General features: G+C 38.3%; 1 long non-coding RNA gene across 1 annotated transcript; it reads right to left on the reverse strand.

The window, feature by feature from the left end:
• Positions 1-5,693: 5,693 nt before the first annotated feature.
• On the reverse strand, positions 5,694-14,506 carry LOC110347688 (uncharacterized). Its single transcript, XR_002392413.2, has 3 exons — positions 13,409-14,506; positions 13,275-13,323; positions 5,694-6,656 (listed from the first exon to the last, which is right to left on the reverse strand). It is a non-coding gene; the product is annotated as an uncharacterized LOC110347688 (long non-coding RNA).
• Between the last annotated feature and the right edge of the window lie 689 nt (positions 14,507-15,195).

The following is a 15,195-nucleotide window of genomic DNA, read 5'->3' on the forward strand; positions in this document are numbered from 1 at the left end:
GTCAGGATGACCAATGCTGGTGCAACTGACAAAGGCACTGACCAGTCCCAGGCACTGACTTTTATTGGCAATCATTTGGGGTAAGGGCAAGCTATATGTGGTTTCTATGGAAATTAATGTAAACAAGGCTTGTAAAGGACAAGGCAAAGCATTCTCAAATTAGGAACAGAACAGTCAAAATATAGGGCTGTGATTAGAACATTGTTCTTATAGTCAGAAGGTTTTAGTTGTGGGAATGGAATTTGGGTGTGAGTTACTCTGACCTTGGCATGTAGGCTTCAACCAGACTCACTTCTCAAAACAAGCCCATTGTGGGGTTAACTCTTCACAGGCTTCTTTAGGTATAATCAATATATAGTCCTCCATAGTCTCTCTTAATTAGTCTTGGTTTGAAATCCACTTTGTATGCAAATAGGATAGCATGGAGTATTGTTTTCCACCCTTTAACTTTCAGTCTGTGAATTTCTTTTTGAAGTGGGTGTGTTTCTTGTATGCAGCGTATTGTTGGATCTTGTTTCTTGACCCATTCTGCCAGTCTATTTCTTTTGATTGGTGAGTTGAGACCATTAACATTGATGGTTATAGCTGATGTCTATTGACTTATCCTTGTCATGTTCTTTTCCTGTTGTTGGATTCCTCTCCATTTGCATTTAATGTCTCACCTTGCCTGATGGATTCAATCCACTGGACTTCATAGAGTTGTGACCCTCATTGTCTTTTCCTAGGATATTATTTAGAATTTTTTGGAGTGCTGGTTTGGTATTCATGAAGTTTCTCAGGTGTTCTTTGTTGTGAAAGTATCTTATTTCTCCATTGATTTTAAAAGGTAGTTTTGCAGGGTACATCAATCTGGGTTGGAGGTTGTTTTCTTTTAGGGCTTGAAATAGCTCACTCCAGGCTCTCCTTGATTTGAGGGTTTGTTTTGAGAAGTCTGCTGTGATTCTGATGGGCTTTCCTTTGTATCTGATTTGTTTCTTTTCTCTAACTGCTTGTAATATTTTGTTTTGTTGGGTTTCTGGAATTTTGACTATTATATGCCTAGGTATAGAATTTCTTTTTGATCATAACTAGTTGGCATCCTATATGCCTCTCTTATCTGTATGTCAAATTCTTTTCCCTTGCTTAGAAAGTTTTCTGCCATTACTTCTGTGAACAGTTTTTTATGTCATTTGCACTATTTCTTGTTTTTTTCATCGACTGATTATTCTTGTTATTTTTCTTTGCATAATCTTGCAGGTGCTGGATTGCTTTCTTGTGATCCCTTGCTAGTTTTAAGAAATCTTTCTTTTCCTTGTCACTAACTGCAATTTTGTCTTCTATATCTGATATTCTGTCCTCACATTGCTTCATTGTGCTGTGTATACTTTCAGAAGAGATTTTAATCTCCTGGATATCTGTTTGAATCTGTTTTATGGATTCCATTTCTTCCTATGTTGGACTTTCATGTACTCCATCATGATCCTGATTGCCTCATTTTTTTTTATCTGGGCTCTAGAGTTATTAATCATGTCTTTCACTATGGTCACTATCTCTGTGGTTATCTGACAAATTATTTCTGATTTCATTTTTTCCAGATCCTCTTTTGTTGCCAGTTCAGGGAGTCTAGGTGGTTTGGTTTCAGGTTGTTCCATCTCACCCCTTAAATTTCCCTTTGGTGATGTGGAAGTCTGAGTTTGGTTCTTGTTTAGGTGTCTTCTCATTTCCAATTTTTCATTATTGTTGAAGTCTTTGATTTAATTTGCTGTTTATAAATTGCTTATTGCAAGTATCTTTATTGCTAGTATTTGGAGGGGGATGGCTATTTCTTGGATTGTTTTCCTGGTATAATTGACCTTTGAGTTTTGAGTTTGTAATGGCCTCTAAGCAATCTCAGTCATGGCATATCAGTAAAGACAACTGACTAGAACAATCATGTTGATGATGTCCATAGAACTTTACCTGTGTGGTAAAACCTACCATGAACAGGAAAATGAACTAGATTTATCTGTCCTACTCTATTGGTTTGCTGAAGTGCTCATGACAAAACACCACAACTTTGCTTAAACAATTGAAATTTAAAGCCCATTCCCAGACACCATGAGATGTGCATCCCCCACCCACAAGGGTGTCCCTGGGCCACACAGGGATCCAGAGCCATGTGGCAAAGACACCTGGTAATAAAGAATCCCAGGAGGTTATGAAGGGTTTTTACACACCCTATCACAACCACTGCCAGAACCACAACTTTATACAGAGGCTGACACACACACACACACACACACATACATGAACACACACACTCTTAAACAACAGTTCTAAGAGGACGTTAGCCTGGCAAAGAATGTGCTCCTTCTTAATGTGTCCTCACTCTTACTGTAAATCTTAGCAGAGGCACATCCCCAGACAGGTTTAGAGGTGCAGAAAACAAACAGACCACCCAGTTTGTGAGGGGGCAGTGAGGGGAACCAAGCAATCGACTGGGCTCAGTGCTGGTACTTTCAAAACCAGCACCTTCAGAAAATGTAGCTGGTGGACCTGGCTCCTCAGCAGGGAGAGGGGAGGCCAGCACTGTTGCTTCAGCGTCGTGGCTCTGCACTGCTACAATTTCTCTGGTGCTCTGTGGCCGCCATCTCTCCGTGACTGTTTTTCTGGCTGTCTCCTTCCCAGGCATGGCAGCAGGGTGTCCCAGGGACTCTGAAGGCTGGTTGTTCTGTGACCTCTGATCCCTGGAGTAGCTCAGGTTTACACAATAATCTCCTCCCCAAATGGCTCCTGGTTGTAGTACTCTAGATATGGCAGGCATTATCATGATGTTTTTTCTTGCAAGCTAGCTTACTCTGTGAATGGAGTCTCTCTGGGAGTAAATACCTTCACTGGAGTTGCAGCTTACAGTAGCTGTGCCTCCTGCTTTGGGCTAGCACTGCTGGTCTGTTGCTTATCACTGGGACTGCTGACCTAGGGGCTTTTCTTGCTCTTAAGAAGTTGGGGTCCTCTTCCCCCCACTGCCCCAGGAACTAGAGTTGCTGTTGTGGACTGTGCTGTTCTTTTTTCCACATTCCCTTTTTGTTTCTCAGTGATTTGTAGTTTTTCTGTTGGCTCTTTCTTAACTCCTAGGCTTCTCTTCTTTCTCCTACCCAGTAGCTGTTTTCCAGCTGTCCCCGTTTCAGGTCCTAAAGAAGCTGTGATCTTCTGTCTGCTTCTACTCTGGATCCTATCCTCCCTACCCATTTTCATTAAGTGTGAGTTTTCCTGAAAGATGGCAAATATATAGCTGGAACTCCTTTAAATTTAGATATACTTTTTTGGAAGGAACCCATGTGTGACACCCAAAGTATTGAAATGTTTCCTCCCAGCAGTCTGATTGCTCTTGTTCCCATTCATCTCAGTCAACATCCAAACTCTTTTTCTGCCCTCGAATCTCCAGAAGACACAACTGCTGCATCCCTTACACTGGGTATGCACATTTGACCTTTTGTTATCAGGAAAAATTCAGAAAATAATTTATTCATTATTATCCATAATCTTCAACACCAATCTCTCCTTTTATACCTTGATTTCATAATTTCTTTTTTTATTGTTTATTATTTTTCTTTGTCCAAATAAATTCCTCAACATTTACAGATATGCACACACTCACACCTTCAACTTGGATCCTTGGATACTGTTTATCATGTTTTAATAATTTCCATTGATTTTTCTCCAGCACCACAGAAGGCGTCTGAGCTCTGGATGAGATGAACCACTTAGCTCCTCCAGCATGCAGTCCTCCCTGAGAGTCCCTCCTGATGCTCTGAGGTCAGCTTGATCAGGACAGTTCCAGCATATCCCAATTGAGTCGCATAATTTTAACTGCACTTCTTTTCCCCTCTCATGTGTGACCTGGTCTCGACAAATTTAACAGTCACACTAACCAAAGACATCTCGATTTCAGCACAGCCGGAGTAAATTCACCATCTGTGCCCCAAAGTTGCTCCCCTTGTCTTCCCAGTCCAGTGAGTGAAGCCAGGGTCTGCTAGCTCCTGTGGGAAGCACCAAGAGCTCCTCATTGACTTCTTCCTCATGCTCTTGCATGGAGCTAACTCTTTAATGTCTTTTGCTTATTTTGTCTTCTTTACTATCTGGGAGCTCTGCAATATTCCACTTTTAGGAAATCAAGACTACTGTACCCATTCTCATAAAGAATTCCGGTCAAATCTTTTAGTATTAGGCAATTACATTTAAGACTGTTTTGAATGTATTTCCTTTCCCCAAAATAACTTCCTACGTGGTAGGAAATATATTTCATTCATCAATTCATGTGGAGCCTGGGTCTTTCAAAAAATTTATGACATTAGCCAGACATGATGGCACACACTTGTAATCTGACCACTCTGGGAGGCTGATGCAGAAGGATCACATGTTTGAGCCCACAATGGGGACTTAGTAAATTATCATCATCTTGTCTCAAAATAAAAATAAAAATGAGCCAGGAATGCAGCTCAGTGCAAAGGCCTTGAGTTCAATCCCGAGTATCTCAATAAATAAATAAATTAAAATAAGTTAAAATTTGTTATATAAATAATGAATAAATGAACAAAATTTTTTTGTTTCATAACACATGTAATACCATATGTATTGTATAAATTTATCATTATATATGTATATTGTATTCATTAATCAATTACATTTTATAATGTATGAACTATATAATAAATATATTACAACTATATAATTTACTGTATTATGTAATATGGCTATTATATTATACAGTATAACTAACAAACTATAAAGTAATGCATATATATAGGAAATTATGAATAAAACTCTAATGTTTTATTGACCATTAATTTTAAAATATTGAATAATATCACCAACTCACAGTTGTCATGTTTACACCGGAACTCAATTTGTACGTAAAAGTTACGCAACAAATTTTTATGCATTGTTACACACATCCTCTGGCATTCTTCCTGGAAACTCATTCTTAGCGTGTGAAGTGCAGATGACGGCCACGGCAGAACATCCAGCTAAGGAAAGACGGTTAGCAGAGGCCCAGGCTCGATGCAAGAGGGGAGGGCTCCTGACTGGAGGTGCACAGCCCTGCGTAGAGCTGGGGGTGAAGAGAACCACATCCCATACGGTGAAGCAAACAGCAGACCAAGAAAACTGAGGAAAATGTGGGAAACTTAGTAAAGAATATTTTAAGAATACTTTTTTATATATTCCGAGAATTATATTGCGTCGTAGGGACAGTTAGTGGGGAGATAGGCAGCGAGGTGGGCATAAAGTGGCTGTGGCTTACAGAAGTGACCGCCTGCCTTCTCGAGGAAGCTGCCCGGTGTGAGGCCTTTGCAGGCGTGGAAGTTATTTGAGGGACCAGCTTGCATGCACTTACTGTGTGCCCCTAGACCCCAGGAGCCTTAGCTCACCCGGAAACAATGCTAGGACCCTGATTGGCCTGGACTACACCAATCAGTGAAACGAGTATTTTTAGGGACCAGTTTAGGCCTTATAAGCTTGGGCAGAGCAGACATCTGCGTGGAAACTCACTCAGCTCTCCCTGCCCCGTGGCCCGCCACCTGGTGACTTTCCCTCCACCTTCGCAGCACTGTAAATAAAGCTCTGCTTTGCACTCTGTCATTTCTGACTTCCGCATTCCCTGTCACGTGCCTTCAGCTTTGAGCCAGCGGCACCCTACTGCTCCATTCCTCTCAGGAGTGAAGGCAGGAAGCTGAGAAACAGAGGGATGTGTCACAGAGACCCTAGCTCCCCAGACCCCCCGCATGACGTTACTGTATCATGACAGATGCACCATACTTAGAATAGAAATACATACAGTACTGCAAAAGGCAGAGCTAGAGTGGTATCACGCTTCTCTTCTACAGAAGCACAAAATCCATGCAGAACAAGAAAGACAGTGATATTTGTACAAAAGGACCTGCTTTGTGTTGAGGACAGAATTATCTCTGTGATTCTCAGTTCCAAAATAAAAACAACCTGTGCTTCACCTATTATCTTCCCTTCTCTTCAGACTCCTGCAGCCACTGACCTATTTCTGTTTGTGTAGTTTTGGCTCATTTTTTTTTTTTTTCACGGTCGCACTTGCTATGTTGTCATGTTACATGAGTATTTGGTTACTACTTTCTCTCCCTTCTAGAAAGTACATTTAATGGTAGCAAGAGCTGTACAGAAAGGATGTACATTTCGGTAAATACAGTGCCTAAAAAAATGGACAAAGAAATGGCAAATAAATATTTATTGAAGGTTATACATTTGAACAGGACAGCAATATTTTGAAGTATTATCATAATTTTATAATTAAAGAGGATAAACAAATAACTCAGCAAAACATGTCTATGAATATTGTAGCACGAAGAGAGTATTCTCACCATCCTGTGTCTCAAAACACAAAGCCATTATATATTATGAAATATTACTTCCTGATGTAAATGGACTTGATCTTTTTTCTTCAAATGTCCTACCAACTACTCTTACTCTGTTATAATCTTGCCATCAGTCTTTTATGAAGCACTCTGAATTTTGCTAATTCATTTCTCCACAAATCTCTTCAAGGTTCAGGACTAGGATTTACTTCTATTTTTTAAATTATAGGCATTCTTGCTTCATCTTTTCAGTTAAACCTTAAACTCATTGAATGGGGATGCTCCATATAGTTGGTGTAATTTTGATAACATTACCTAAAAGTTGGGGGGTAAAGAGAGAACATGAATATTAGGGAAAACAGATAAAACTCATCTCATGCATGATGTGATTGGTAATTATCTTTATTTTCTTGAAGCTATGAAAAAAGTGAGTTATTTCATGATAGATTGCAAAACCTTTAAAGTGAAAATAATTTGAAACATACTGTTGAAAAACACTCATGTGAAAAGAGAAAAACAAACAAAAAAAGAAACTCTTAACAAGCGTTCATTATCCTATGTTGCCTCAGATTTATTTCCTGTTCCTCTATTATTTCACAATCCTACTCAAAATCAAGACAATTATTTCTTTGTTAAAATATTCTGATACAATATAAAATGGATCTGGTTCTTTATGCATTATAACTTATTTTCAACTTTTTATTACTTCAGTTATGTGTGAAAGTAAGGAAGTTATTAATGTTATTTCAACTGGGGGGAATATGTGACTAAATGAGATCAAATAGGAAATACAATTTAAACTTTCAATAACACAAATTTCTTCCATCAACTAACTTCTCAAAAGAAATCATTCCTTATGTCCTCCTAGCACTCATTGTTTACACTGTCATTATATCACTGTGGGTTACAGTCTTTCAAATACATGTGTGCTTCTGAGTAGAATTAGTCACAGATTTCTATTTGCTCTCTGTCACAATTTTTATACTCTGGGGCTCTGTTTTATGAATTCTGAATACTTCTAGTCTTAGTGCACTGATTCCATTTCCTTAAATATCCAGAAATAACTACACTGTACATCAGTGCTGCTGGGAGGAGAAGAAAGGAAACCACAGACTTTCAAATGTCTCTTTTTCAAGTGTAATACTTTACATGATGGAACCACCCCCAGGTGCGAAGTGCAAACAAGGGCAGAAGCAGCGTGAAGACTGTCTACAGCTCACACATTTGAATATTGTGCATATTAAATGTGCTAATTATGGATTACATTAAAATTTAAGGTACTTATTGAAATCTTGTGATCCCAATTATTCAGTTGTCGATCTGTGGTCAAAATGGTTACCAGAACTTTTCTTTTGGTAGTGACTCCTCTCTTGCTAGTTCATGATTTAGCATGAATCCTGTCAGAAATATAGACAGGACTTTTCTAATCTGTCTCTTTAAATCAAAAGTGTGGTTATAGTTTGGGTGTAGATGTCCCCTCAAAGCCTCATGTGGTCATAGGATTGATCTAGAGTGTGTGAAGCTGGAATTGACTCACGATGCAATGCTAGGCTCAGGGGCACTAGAATTAAGGGTGTGAGTGCTACCACCCTAAGCAGTCTGAATAAGGTAAAAGGAGCAGAAAGCCGCTGTTAAACCCTCTCTTGTTATCTTTGCTGCCTTGTGTGTGCCATGCTGTTTCTGCTCTGCCATGCTTGTTTGTCATCCCTGCCTTGGAGCCAGCGGATTACGGACTCAAACCTCTACGAACGGTGAGCCAAATAAACCCCTTCCCTTCTAACTTTGGTGTCAGGTATTTTGTCTCAGTAACTAACACATATGGAATAAAAAGAAATGTGTGAGGAAACTATCTATAAAATATAGAAGAAATTATGAGAGATATCAACAGTTCCATGGGCCGGGGATTTAGCGCAGTGGTGCTACCACCTGCCTCGCAAGCACAAGGTCCCGAGTTCGATTCCCGGTACCAACCAACCAACAAACAAAACAAATAAACAGTGCCATCATTTAACTTCCACAGGAGCATTTCTTAAAGTGATAGCAGTACACTATCAGCTGAGTGGATCCAGCAGTGCATTAGTAAAATAACATTTTTATCTATTTTTCCTGAGATAACTAATTGCCTGGTCAAAAAAGCTCATTATTGTTGTCTATATCTTGTTTTGATGTTTTTGTTTATTTCACTTTATGATTTGATTGTGGATGTGTGGTTAATTTTTATCTATCTTTCCTTGACAAGGAAGAAACTCTTTAATACATCACTATTTTTTCCCTACCTCAAAGTGCATATTCTCTCCAACATCTCTTCTTCTATTTGAATGAGTTCCTTTCTTTTCTTTAGTGCTTTCTCAAATTTGCCAGCTATATTCCCTCCACAGGCAGATGCTGATGACCTCCTTTAGGAAGACAGGCAGAAACCAAAATGCCACAGGAGCCCAATCCTAAACAGAGTGAATCCTGGTCCTCACAGTGATAGCATGAGGGGGTGGGTTTGGGGAGTGATTAGGTTTCCAGGTGGAATCCTCAGGAATGAGATATGAACCTTTATAAAAGAGGTCCCAGTGAGCTGCCTGCCCCTGCTCTATGAAGACATAAGAAAAGATAAATATGCATGAATCCACCAGCTTCCCTTCAGCAGACGCCAAATCTCCTGGCCTCTTGAGGTTTATAAGCCATCTCTTTTTGGTTTTGTTATAGCAGTACATACGTCCAAAGACACCAGTTGCTCTGCACCACGTTAGTGCACTTTTCTACAATAACCTTTGTAAAAGTCTTTGACAGGTTGTTTTCCTAAAGATTTTTATTATGCCTCACAAAATATTAAAAACTCAAGTATATCTTGCCTTATAGGTGCTATCTAAATTACTCAACCTATAACTTAAATATTTTCAAAGCCCTATGATTTTATGAAATTTTGCTCTCTATATATTGCTCAACATATACTTTACCTACTTTTGATTTAGTATGTTTAACTGTGTCATTTATTGTTGTTATTACTACTTCTATGACCATATTACACCATTTTTTTTACTTTTTGGATCCTTAGTCAATATAAAAAGCCTCCAGTTAACTCCTATATCATTGAGGATCTCACAGGAGGTGATACTGGTGCTCTGCCTTGTTACTCAGTGTTTTCATACATTCTAATGTCTTTGTAAGGCCAACTACTTATACCTGCCACCGAAGGGCTTTATTGTATCACAATAGCAAACTTGGTTTATGCACGGGTATTTGGGAGGTGGCACTCCCTGATCATTTGTACACCTTGTATTGGCTCCCTCCCACTTACCACTTCCTCTTTGTGCTCCTGTGGATCATATTCATAGAAAAACTTGCACACACATCATTGTCTTAGACTGTGTTTCCAGGGTAATCTGACTAAATAAGAAACCTTCCTTTTATATTTTGTAGTTCCACTCAATCTGTACTCTGGTATGCATTCTCTAATCAGGCTGCAGTTGTATAAAATATGCATGCTTTCAATAAGGCTGCCTTTACCTTTCTAGCTGCTTGGCGTCAAATGCTGTGTGTTCAGTTCTAAGCAGTATGCTAAGTTCTTGGGATATATTAGTGAATACACTGTCCTTTCAGGAGTTGAGAAAGTAGAAAGGGAAAAGAGATGCAGTCCAAACTTTCTGGAAATAGAGGAGATAAAAATGCCTGCAAAGTATTAAGACGATACATTAATGGAAGAAGTAGAGTAGTTGAAAGGGACAGGGAGTATTTTTGTGAAAAAGTGAAATCTGAAAATTGATGGCTATATAAAAAGAAAACAGATTATAAGGCAACAGTGAGCATATGTTAATGATATAGGGGGAATAGATGCAACTCCTAAACCTGCTAGATGTCCAAAACACAGATTCGTGTTCTCTAAAATTGAAGAATGAATTCTAGGAGCAATAGAGTTTGACTAGGAAACTTTATTGAGAGAAAGATAACTTCCAACTAAGAGAGACAGAAGGGGGCCAGAAAATGAGTTACCTGCCCACACTGCTTCTCAAAGGTGTTTCATATGGCAAAGCCATGAGATGAGGCAGGTACAGTGTGGGACAAAACTATAAGACCCTATGGAAATTTATAAGGTGGGCATGAGATGGGACAACACTATGACCAGCCAATAAGATTACAAGTACAGTCATTCAGATATTGATTAAATGGGCATCAAATGGAGAAACAAGTCACAAGCAAGGACTTTCCCATATAGAATATCAATCACTGCTATCTATCTCTAGGGGAAGTAGTACCTCTTTTATTTTTTATAATGCTAACCAGTGAATGTGCTTCAATTGTTCTCCATGTTGGCTCCTCTCTGTGTTGGGTCCTTGAGGGCTGGCACCTTGAAGGCAGCCCTGACTAACTGTCTACAAGATATCTAATTATCTTACCACTCTACAATACTAGCATATGCTCTTTAACTGAGAGGAGGCAGGTGTGTTTAACTATACTGAATTTCATTCCATTTATGACAGCTGCCAAATAGTCACATGGGAAATGTCTGTAGACAATAGAACGAAAAGATGTGTGGAAGGGCACCAAGGGAGAGATCCTGTATTTCAGATCATTCTATTCATTCATTAAAATATAGGCAATGAGTGAAGAGAATTATTATGTTTTAGAGACTGAAGCATGATTGGACATCATTTTAGGAAAATGAATCTCACTGTAGTGTTATAGAGGAGAATTAGGAGACTTCGAATAACAAAGGGGAGAGATTTATGGGATAGTTGGCTTGGCTGGCTTACTAAAAGTGAGGTTGAAAAATTAATATAGATATCCTTATAAATTCTATTACTTGTATAAAACATGGCCAAAACTATGTAAAATTAAAGGAAAGAAAATTAATGGCAGCCCTAGATTTGGTATTTGAAGTAGTAAATACAATGTGCCTCTCAAAGATGTGCAGCACAGAATAAAAACTGTAGTAACTAAGAATATTTTATCAGATTGCTTTTCAGATATCCAGACAGATATTTAATTTATAATAGATGATTTTATATATTAAATAGTTTCTCTATTGTTTATTAGAATTCTGAATATTTCAATGAAGAAATGAAAGTAATAGTGAAAATAGGCAAAATTAAAATAATTGGAGCTGCTATGTCAATAAAATTTTCCAAGTAATAGAAGTAAATGACAGAAGCACAGTAATATGAATGGATAAAGTTCAATTTGGCACCACATTTTAATGAGTATTGGCAAACTGAAGCAAGAAGAAAAAGGAGACTTCACTAAAGAAATATAATCTACCATCTGAAGATCTGTTTACAAAAGTGAAATTTCTTTTAGGAACTCCTTAATTTTCATAACAATACTTGTGAATGTTCAGTTTTCATCCTAACAAAATGATTTATAGTTTAATTATGAATATGCAAGTTATAGCAGGCTATATAGAATTAGTGAAAACTGCTGGTCTACCGTGTATAATATTTTGAGAAAAAGACCAGTTTATTCAAATGGTTGATTACTGAGGGCCGATCAGATCTTCAGCTACCCTTTGTGGGGAACAACAAGGAATAAAAAGAAAGAGACAGAGACAATTTTCAAGATATAAGGGGGGGTGGCCAGGAAGAGACCTGTCCCTAGCAGACAGATTCGAATAAAACTTCTCTGGTGGCCCAATTTTATTAGTCAGTGAGAAGTGAAGAATGAGGGGTAGTAGGCATTTCACAGAACAGCAATTGTACAGAATGGGTGGATGAGAATTAAGTTAATGAGGAACCAGATTTCTCCACTCTGAAATGCCCGTATATTGACAACTGTCCTCAGCAGATGTTTTCTTGCCACTATCAGTCTGCCCATAGCCAGGGGGCATGTGGCCTTCCTCATACTTCGCTCTTCCCCAGGAGGCAAGATAACACTGACTGGATTGTGAGATCTGCTTAGTTCCCAACAGTTGTTAATATTCATAAAACTGCAATATGTTTAACACAAGTGGTTAATGCAAAAGTTACTATGTGTTTCCTTGTATGTGAACTTTAAATAAATGTTAGCCACTAGCGTAAGAGGCTTTTGCATGTTATTTAATACTTTTAGCATCCCTGGTATCTAATGTGGTCTCTTTTTGCTTAAAAAATTTTTGGTGCTTAAGATCACATGCAAGCATTTGCACTACTTTACATCCCTCTCAAAGTGATTCTTCATCACTGTGATAGAGTGAAAAAATGGCAGAGCCCCTGGAAAGTAATTGTTCAGTAAATACTATTTTCTTTCCTCCTTTGTTCATAAAAATATTCATGATAAATTTAGGCCTGAATACATCTCAAATTTAATATGGACAATTATACATGGAAAAGACTGATCATTAATTTTTAAAATTATATCACCTCTGAGATACAATAGCAGAGTTGCAATTGTTTGGTCATAGATCAAGACAATATTCTATCTCCAGCTCTTTGTTCCTTATAGGCACATTACAGGGGTCTAAAAGTTGCAAATAGGTTTAATGGGACCAGCAGTACTTCTTGCGGTTTTCACTTGCACCATTGGGGTGGAGATTCTTGAGAGAGCTCCAGCCATGAGGCTCACGGGAAGCCTGAGGTGGACAAAGAGATGCCTGCACTGATGGTGAGCATGGTGACCGTGGGGAAGCTCTCCACTAAGAGGAGCATCATTATCTGGGTCACAGCTATTCGATCAAAATACTCGTTACTATTTGGCATTTCCAATTGTAAGCCCATACTATGTATATGTGAAAATGTCATGATGAAATTCATTATTTTGTACAATTAATATGCACAAATAATAATAAAAAGTACTGTAAATACTCATTTAAGAAAGCAGAACTAGAAACATTTAGGTGTAAAAGACAAAATAACATTAGCTCTTTTTACTTTCCTATAAGATGTTATGTATTGATTTTCTGTTTTCAGTAGTAGTGAACTGAGTTATTATTGTCTACCACCATTCAGAAAAACACAAAACTTTTATACTTACAGATATTGATGCAGAGCTACAAGTGGACAGGATTGCACATCTAAAAGTTCTGAGGGAAAAAATGGTCTTTTAAGTAGCTACTAGAGTAGTGTAGAAAAGGAGAATTTATTGAGATAAGTAAAGTTTAAACTTACATTTGAGAGCATGATATAAAAATGCATACCATCTCTTCAAAGACATATACAGAGAAAGAAGAGGAAAGAAGGGGACTCAGCATCCAAACAATATGAATGATTTAAGATAAAGTCCTCTTACAATCACAATGACTAAAACTAAGTAGATCTTCAGGATGAGAGTTAACTAAAAGTAGTTTCATCCTGTATTATGATCATCACATCCTTCAAACATTCTGATTCTAGAATCATGAGCAAGAAAGGGCTACCATGAGTATAAGGCTGAGTTCTGTTAGAATTCATTCTGTAACTGAAATAAAGAATAAAATGTCAATCGGTAATTAAGAATGATTAAAATATTCATTAACCGGAGGTGAGAGGGAGGAGAGCTATAACTCATGTATGAAAGATGTCATTGCTAGTTACTGTGCTCAGGAATATTGGCTAATGCATGCTGAAGTACAGTAGACTTGGAAGGTTAGGACATGGAATGAACAAGTTCAATAGCTAGTGTAAAACATACAAGAGCAGTGTCTTAGTTACTGTTCTCGTTACTGGGACAAATGCCTGACACCCAAAGTTAAAAGGAGGAAAGGTTTATCTGGCTCACAGTTTGTAGAGGTTTCAGTCCATAGTCAGCTGGCTCCAAGGCAGGGTGGCAGGGCAGAGGGTGTCGCAGAGAAGAAAGAGTCCATGGCAAAGCTGTGCATGCAAAAGGCAGCAAAGCAGTGAAGCAGTATCTTTTTGTCCCTTATATTCCATCCAGGCTCCTCACCTTCTGGGTGGTACCACCCACACTCAGGGTGGGGCACCTTTAATCCCAGCACCACATCCCCTAGATCCAGCCACCTCTGAAAACCTATGACTGCATGAGCTTGGGGGGCATCTAGACATAGCCATAAGAATTTATTTCCAGCCAAATCTAGGGAACAAAACGCTAAGTTAGTAAAATGTAAAAACAAAAACGAAACCAAAAACCACCCTATAGAACAGCCATCATTAGATAAATAGATAAAGTATCTTCTAGTCCTCCCTCCATACATAATCCTATGAGATCTGGTGCTTATCTTGTTTGTAGTGTTTATCAGATTAGGTAGAATTATTCTTTAGAAAAGCACATACTCCCTGGGAAAATTTAAACTGCTTACCAATTAATATTTCTCAGAGTAACAACATATAGTGCATCACCAGCAAATTTCACACCTAGTAATAGATGATCTATTCACTTACAATGCTTACAAAGCATTCTTTGTGCTTAGAGTTTAAAAATGGGATCATAGGTCATAGATCATAGTTTCAGTGTAATTTTTGAAGTTTCTATCATATTAATTCCTTTCTTAAAGAATTTACGTATACAAACTCCCTTTATGTGCTTGAATATTGTTGCTTGTTATAAATCTCGAAGAGCTTCTGTTTGATTTTTAACTTTTTTTTTTGGTACCGGGGATCAAACTCAGGACCTTGTGCTTGCGAGGCAGGCGCTGGAACCACTGAGCTAAATCCCCGGCATTCTGTTTGATTTTTATTGGTATAGTATATGAGTTATTCCATAGTCCTTTGATTTCTTTTGCTTGACCATTCACATCTCTCTTCATAGACCCATTAGATCATGTCACAGAAAAACATCAAAGCCCTTTTTATGCCCTATGACTCCAGAAGAAAATAAAATCTCAAGAGCTTGCCTTTCAAATTCTTAAAAAATCCGGGACTTTCCTTACTGCCTCACAGCCTCAGATGCTGTCACACAGCTACTTTCAGGGCTGCGCTTTTATCCCTCATCTTGGTCATGTGTACCTTTGCACATTTTC

Source organism: Heterocephalus glaber, unplaced genomic scaffold (assembly GCF_053883595.1).
Source record: "Heterocephalus glaber isolate CG9 unplaced genomic scaffold, H.glaber_assembly_v1.0 deba00000281, whole genome shotgun sequence".
In the NCBI taxonomy this organism is placed as follows: Eukaryota; Metazoa; Chordata; class Mammalia; order Rodentia; family Bathyergidae; genus Heterocephalus; species Heterocephalus glaber.